This window comes from Dendrobates tinctorius, unplaced genomic scaffold, assembly GCF_039654945.1.
Source record: "Dendrobates tinctorius isolate UK_male_01 unplaced genomic scaffold, ASM3965494v1 ptg000162l, whole genome shotgun sequence".
Lineage (NCBI taxonomy): Eukaryota > Metazoa > Chordata > Amphibia > Anura > Dendrobatidae > Dendrobates > Dendrobates tinctorius.
The window spans coordinates 27,539,196-27,547,246 of NW_027361829.1; positions in this window are offsets into that span (position 1 = coordinate 27,539,196).

Genomic DNA, 8,051 nt, shown 5'->3' on the forward strand with positions numbered 1-8,051 from the left:
ACGTCATACAGTAGGGAACATATCACTTTTAAATTGTTTGGAGCATCTATTCAATCTTATACAGGCCTTATCGACAGGCCACAAAAAATTCTTCTGTTACTAGTCATACAGTAGGGGATATCTCAGTTTTAAATTGTTTGGAGCACATCTTCTTTGTCATACAGGCCTCATCCACACAGAATTTTTTATTTCTGTGACTAACTCGATTCAGCACGCCATTTTTCACCTTCTCATTTAGTGCCACTGAAATTTGGCTATGCAGCGGTGGTGCAGAGAAACAATTTAATTCTAAGTTGCTACTAGCACACTATCTGAGCAACATGACTTGGAAAAAAGCGAGGATCTTCGTGAAAGGGTGATTAGTAGTGATGAGCGAACGTGCTCGCCACTACTCATTACTCACGCGAGTATCACGGTACTCGGTGTACTCAGCGAGCATTTCCGGAATTACTCGACGGGAACTCAAGTCTCCACCCAGCTTTTTGGTGGACTTTAGAGACCCAGTTACACTGCAGGGATTGTCTTCCAGGCAATGAAACGCCGCAGCCATCTTTGTTGTGGTCATGCAGTGATTGGCTAGCCTCACAGCATTATCATAGGTATTACAGACCGGATGCTGCCCTGCTCGGCGCATTCAGCTCCGGATTTAGATAGTGTAGGAAGAGCTGCTGCTGAGATAGGGTCAGAATTGGGGATTCATTAGTCAGTGTGGGGTCTTCCATCATAAACTACTCAAATCCAATTAAACCAACAGTCCTTCTAAGGACTAATTCTGGAGTATATAGGTTCCAGTGTTAGGTAGGCAGGATAGTGTACATAGCTATATACACATCAGTGCAAGGCCTGCAGACACTGTATGTGTGAATATAGATCATTGCATACATCAAGAGGGTCCATTCCATTCCTGTGTTCTAGTGCTGCTGCTGCTACCTGTAGGATATATTGGCTGTATATACCTAGCCCCAGGTGTAATTGGCTTTGAAATTTTTTTGGCCAGGGCTAATAGAGCTATTTTATTGCAAAGCAATCCAGAGCCCTTTTTTTCTTCCATTTGCTTTTTGACAGTGCACAATCCAGCCAGATCCTTTTCCTAGCACAGCGTGAAAATCCAGCAATTTTAAAGGGGTCCCAAACATCCCTTTTGAGTGTGCAGAAATATTTAATTTTTATGTGGTACAGTTGAGTAGATTTCTTTGGAGTGTCTAACACAATTTCTTGACACTGCTTTGCTGCACTCCCCCCCCCAAAAAAAAAGGCCACATTATTTACAGTGTGGTATATCTGTGACATGTCTCATCCATCCGTCTGCTAAAAATGTTGTTTTTTTGTCATAGTGGTATCTCCGTGCAGCTCATATCTGTGTGTGCTCAAAGTTTGGCCAGTTGAGGCTGGTTTTCCTTTTTTTTCCTGGGTGGCACTGTACTTATATACAGCACTATTTAGCAAAAAAAAAATACAGGCCACACATTTTTCGGTGTGGTATCTCTGTGCTTGCTCATAACTGTGTGCGCTCAAAGTTTGGCCAGTTTAGGCTGGTTTTCTTTTTTTGTCCTAGGTATCACTGTACTTATATACAGTAGTATTTAGCAAAAAAATAAAAAAAATAAAGGCCACACATTTTTCGGTATGCTATCTCTGTCCTAGCTCATATCTGTGTGTGCTCAAAGTCTGGCCAGTTTAGGCCAGTTTTCTTTTTTTTCCTGGATGTCACTGTACTTATATACAGTACTAGTTAGCAAAAAATAAAAAAATACAGGACACACATTTGTCGTAGTGGTATCTCCGTGCCATCTCATATCTGTGTGTGCTCAAAGTTTGGACAGTTTAGACCGGTTTTCTTTTTTTGTCCTGGATGATGTCACTGTACTTATATACAGCACTATTTAGCAAAAAAATTAATAAAACAGGCCACACATTTGTTGTAGTGGTATCTGTGTGTGCTCAAGGTTTGGCCGATTTTAGTCCGGATTTCCTTTTTTGTCCTGGGTGTCACTGTACTTACATACAGCACTATTTAGCAAAAAAATAAAAAAATACATTCCACACATTTGTCGTAATGGTATCTCAGTGCCAGCTCATATCTGTGTGTGCTCAAAATTTGGCCAGTGTAGGCCAGTATTCCTTTTTTGCCCTTGGTGTCACTGTACTTACATACAGCAGTATTTAGCAAGAAATAAAAAAATACAAGCCACACATTTTTCCATGAAGTCTCTCCGTGCGAGCTCATATCTGTGTGTGCTCAAAGTTTGTCCAATTTAGGGCGATTTTCTTTTTTGTCCTGGGTGTCAACTGTACTTGTATACAGTAGTATTTAGCAAAAAAACAAAAAAAAAAACAGGCCACATATTTTTCGTTGTGGTATTTCCATGCCAGTTCATATCTGTGTATGCTCAAAGTTTGGCCAGTTTAGGCCAGTTTTCCTTTTTTGTCCTGGGTGTCACAGTACTTATATACAGCACTAGTTAGCCCAAAAATAAAAAAATAAAAAACAGTCACACATTTGTCGTAGTGGTATCTCTCTAATAGGCCTCATTTATCATTGCCAAAAATTTTGCCATAAGTTTCCTCCCAAAATCACCCTTTTGTAGTGGGCGTGTATAATATTCTAGTCCATTTACAATGGGCAAGGCTCGTGGCAAGGGACGGGGAAGTAGACGTGATGGTGATGATGCAGGCTGAGGCCGTGGGCAAGCTGAAAATGGCCCACCAAAAACACCCACATCTTCTCGCTGGACCTTAGAGTCCGAAGTCCTAGGGGACCGTGGCAAGACAGCACTATTGAAGCCCCAGCAGTGTGAAAAGGTTGATGGTTGGATAGCGGATAATACTTCCAGTTACTTATCTACCACCACCAGCACCCTGTCTTCAACATGGTCAAGTCACAGTAGCCGTGAATCTGGACCGCATATTCCTTACCCTGATCCTCCTTCCTCCCACCATGCTGAGTGCCCTGAGACAACTGATCCCACATTTGGACACTCCAAAGAGCTGTTCAGTTTTCCATTTGGAGATTCGTGCCTCTCGCCTGGTCCTCTTGAAGTGGGGCAAGATGATATTCCATGTAGCGATGCACAAATATTTGAGCAGCCCCAGTCACAAGAGGTGGACCTAGATGAGACACAATTTCCGGAAAGTCAGGAGGAGGACCAGGGTGGGGAAGTAGAAGATGGGGTGGTGGATGATCTAGTAACAGATCCAATCTGGCAGGAGGACATGCAGAGCGCGGACAGCAGCACACAGGGGGAGGTAGGCGTCGCACCACTTCAGGCAGGAAGAAGCAGTGTGGTGGCTGCAGACAGAAGGCATGCAATCTTTCCCCGAAACACTAACCTGATGGAAGTTGCCAGTCCAACTGTTAGGTCTTCCCGAGTCTGGTTATTATTTAAAGACTCTGCCGATAACCCAAACAGGCCATTTGCAACACCTGTCATGCCAGCATCAGCAGGGGTAGCAAAACTACCAGCCTTACCACCACCAGCATGATCAGGCACATGGCAGCAAAGCACCCCACTTTGTGGGCCCAACCCCATGCTGCAGGAACACTGTCTGCAGGTGACACCACAGCTTCTTCCAGTATTGTGCGTGCAAGCCAATCCCCTTTCCACGGTGCAGGCAAAGATACCTCCTGCCCTGCACCTGCCATTGCCCACAGTTAAATAGCACCATCATCAAGCACATCCACTTCCTTGTCCCAGCGCAGCCTTCAGTTGTCCATACCCCAGTCATTGGAATGTAAGCGGAAATACGCAGCCAACACCCCACAGGCCACAGTACTCAATTCTCATATTTCTCGTCTGCTTGCGCTCGAAATGTTGCCTTTTAGGCTCATCGAAAAAGAAGCTTTCTGCAACCTGATGGTGGTGGCTGTCCCAAGGTACTCGGTCCCCATCCACCACTATTTCTCCCGCTGTGCCATCGCGGCAATACACAAGCACGTGTCCCACAACTTTACCCGTGCCCTCAACAATGCAGTTACTGGAAAAGTACACCTAACAACGGACACGTGGACAAGTGCTTGTGGCCAGGGATGGTACATCTCGCTGATGGCACACTGGTTTAATTTAGTGGAAGCCAGGACCCAGTCAGACCTTGGGATGGAACACGTCCTCCCGACACCAAGGATTGCGGGCCCTATGTCAATCAGGGTTACACCCACTGTGTACAGCTCCTGCACCTCCTCCTCCTCAGCCTTCATGTCTGAAATGAGCACATCAGTCACAAGCTGGAAGCACTGCAGCACTGCCAAAGCAAAGCGGCAACAGGCTGTGCTGAAGCTAATTTGCTTAGGTGACAAACTGCCCAATGCTGAAGAGTTTTTGACAGCTCTGAAAAAGCAGGCAGATGTGTGACTGACACCGCTGAATCTCCAGTCAGGCATGGTTATGTGTGACAATGGCAGGGACTTGGTGGCAGCTCTGAGGTGAGGTGGACTGACACACGTACTATGCCTGGGCCATGTGCTGAACCTCGTTGTTCAACATTTTCTAAAAAGCTATCTGGAGCTGCCAGATCTGCTGGTTAAAGTACGCCACCTGTGTGCACATTTTAGAAAGTCAGCTATAGCTTCAGCCGCCCTTGCCGCGCTTCAGCAGCGATTGCAGATTCCGGCTCACCGACTGGTGTGTGATGTCTCCACACGTTAGAACTCTACACTGCATATGTTAGAAAGGATTTGTGAGCAGAAGCAGGCAGTTGTTGAATACCAACATCAACAAGGTTTTTCAGGTTTGACTCCACACATAGGACCTCAGAAGTGGACATGGATGTCAGACATATGTAGCATCCTCCAAAACTTTGAGGGGTACACCAAGATGGTAAGCGGCGATGACACCATAATTAGCATCACCATCCCGCTCATCTGCATTCTGAAAAGAATCTGCTCACAATGAAAGAGAATGCATTGCAGGTGGAGCGCGAGGACATGGATCAAGGTACCATACAGGGTGATTACACACAGCCCAGCCTCATGTCATCCCAACGTGGATTGGTTGACAATGAGGAAGAGAAGGAGGAGGAAGAACAGGAGCTACTTTCATGCGCTATAGATGGGACAGCAACTACAACTGTCATACTGTCTGTTCAGCGTGGACAGCCTGAGGACAGGGAAGAAGAGGAAGAGGAGGAGGAGGAGGACACTTTGGTCAGTCATCCTGTTGGTGAGGACACGAAAGGCTTGCCTTTTACCAGTCTGGCACGCATGGCTGACTTTATGTTGCTCTGCCTTTCCTGTGACCCTTGTATTGTCAAAATATTGGTACCCGTCTTTACTGGCTAGTGACACTTTTAGACCCACGCTACAAGGATAACTTTCAATCTCTTGTTCCAAAGGCAGACAGGTGTACCAAAATGGTGCAGTACCATAGGGCCATTGTAGAAGAATTATTAAAAAAATTCCCATCTCAAAACGCTGGTGGCAGAGATAACAGTTCGTTGGCCAACCAAGCAGGACAGGTGAGGAGGACACAAGTCCACTCCAGCAGAGGCAGGGGAACACTGGCAAAGTACTGGGACAGTTTTCTAAGACCCTCCCATCGCCTATGCACTGAGGCGCGAGGTAATCTCACAAGGAATGCAATGTTTTCTAAGATGCTGAGGGAGTACCTTGCTGACTGTACCAACGTCCTCCTTGATTCCTATGTGCCTTTTAGTTATCGGGTATCCAAGCTGTACACGTGGCATGAACTGGCTCTCTATGCCTTGGAGGTCCTGGCCTGCCCTGCCGCTAGCATTTTGTTTGAGCGGGTTTTTAGTGTGGCTGGTGGCATTATCACAAAAAAGCCCATTCGCCTTTCTATGGAAAATGTAGACTAGCTGACTCTTATAAAAATGAACAAGGGATGGATTGGGCCTGACTTCTAGACACGACCAAATGATGACAGCGAAGCATAAACTCCAATGTAGTGTTTTCTTGGGAGGTGTATTCCCATGCAAACCGGTTGAGGTGTACCCCAGAGGGGAAAATGTTTGACAGCCAACACACTTAGTATATGGGCATTACGAGCCTAAGAGACCCACTTTTTTATATTGGGCATAGTTTTTAATCAGGCTTTCCTCCATGTCTCATCATCCGCCACCACTAGATCACCAGCGTTAACGTATTCCATGCTGCTACAGCCAGTGTCGAAATCCTAACAAGGGTGGGGATTTTTGCTGGGCGTTAAATACTTGTTATGGAAAATGTTGAGGTGTACCCCGCAGGAGAAAATGTTTTTCAGCTCAATACACTATGTGTATGGCCATTACAAGTCTAGGAGACCCGCTCCTTTTTAATGGGACATTTTTTGTTTAGAGGCCCGCCTACATGTTTCTTCAAAGGGGGATAGGGGTTATTGGGGTTCATATGACTTGATAGCAGGGCAGGGCTTGCAGTCAATGCATAAGAAAAAACAGAATGGGAGTACAAAATGAATAATGTGAAGTGGATTTTCCTGTGCCCATCCAGTACCTGGGTTCAAAGGCATATTGGGATGCATGTAACTTTGGGGCAGGCCAGGCCTTGCATTCAATGCAACATTTTTTCAGGAAGCCCTCTTGTACCTCTCGTGAAAGGGGTATTGGGGTGCATCATAATTCTTGGCTGCCCATCCACTCACTGTATAGGCAATAACAGTTTAGGAGACCCACTGTTTAATAATGGCCCTTTAAAAAGATTAATGCCGCCTGATGACCCGGTAAAAATAGGCTCTGTGACTTTAAGAGCCCCTCCTTCATAAATGAAACAAGATGTGTCTGCTTATGTGTCACACACCACATGGCCAGCTAGGTTTGTTAAATGTTACAATGACATTTCCCAGTGAATGCATTTGTATTGGTATTTGTTGAAAGCAATGTTAAAGTTGAAAAACGCTTCAAAAACGCTGCATCTGAACATAGCTCAAGTGGTGGAGGAACATTTTGGTCTGGGGTTAATTATTTTGCCTTATATACAAGTCATTAACCTGGAAAGGGTGTACCTTAACATATTTCCCAGCAAAATCCGTTTTGGTATGTTTTTTGGTGCACCGGTAAAAATGGCATGAAACTCTGACAACATTGTTTAAAGCGAATCTGTCACCTCTTTTCGGTGCGGTATTTAAATGACTTGGGTCCGGTCTGATGGGCGGTGTTTCGGATCCTTCCCTCCACCCCTTCCTTGGCCGCTGTCTGAAATATTTCAGGGAATGCGCCAGTGAACTATGTCTTGGAAGTATTTCGCTGTGTTCCGGGACATAGTTCACGGCGCATGCCCACTAATGCTTTTTGGCTTTGCCCGCAGTTGGGCAAAGCATACTGCTCGTGCGCGAGTCCAGATTGCAATGCGCACATATAATATGGAGGCCAAGTACGGAAATAAAGCTGTGAACTAGGAGTCAGGAATGCTCCCAGAGTCGATCCCCATGATGTCCCATGTCATTTGAGCAGTGTTTCCATCATTTTCAGACGTTTTTAGACCTTAAACATGCTCGGGTCTCTCATAGACTTAGATAGGGCTCGTTGTTCTGTCCGAGTACCCGAGTATTCCAATTTGCTCGACCCGAGCAATGAGCACCCGAGCTTTTTAGTGGTCACTCATCACTAGTGATTAGGCTTGTTGTTCGAGGTCTAAATGGGGTAGGTGGTGAAATTGATGCCACTGTGTTTACCACTAATTTTTGAAAATGTGTACACTCTTGGTTGGGTTGCCATTTGCTGAGTTAGCTGTAGTGGAAGATGCATCGGTCCCTATTATACTATTTCTACTCTCTTGAAATTAATACCACTTTGTTGGTGTCTCCAAAAATTTTTGGATATGTGTGCAATCGTGGTTGGGTGTACATCTGCAGGGTTGGTTGTAATGGAAGAGACGTCGCGCCCCATTATACTATTTTTACTCTGGTGAAATGGATGCCACTTTGGTGGTGTCTGCCACTAATTGTTTGATGTGTGAGCACTCCTGGCTGGGTGTTCAACAGTCCATCTGCTGAGTTGGGTGTAGTGGAAGACCTGTCGGTCTCCATTATACTATTTCTACTGTGGTAAAATTGATGCCACTTTGTTGGTGTCTGCCACTAATTTTTGGAAATGTGTACACT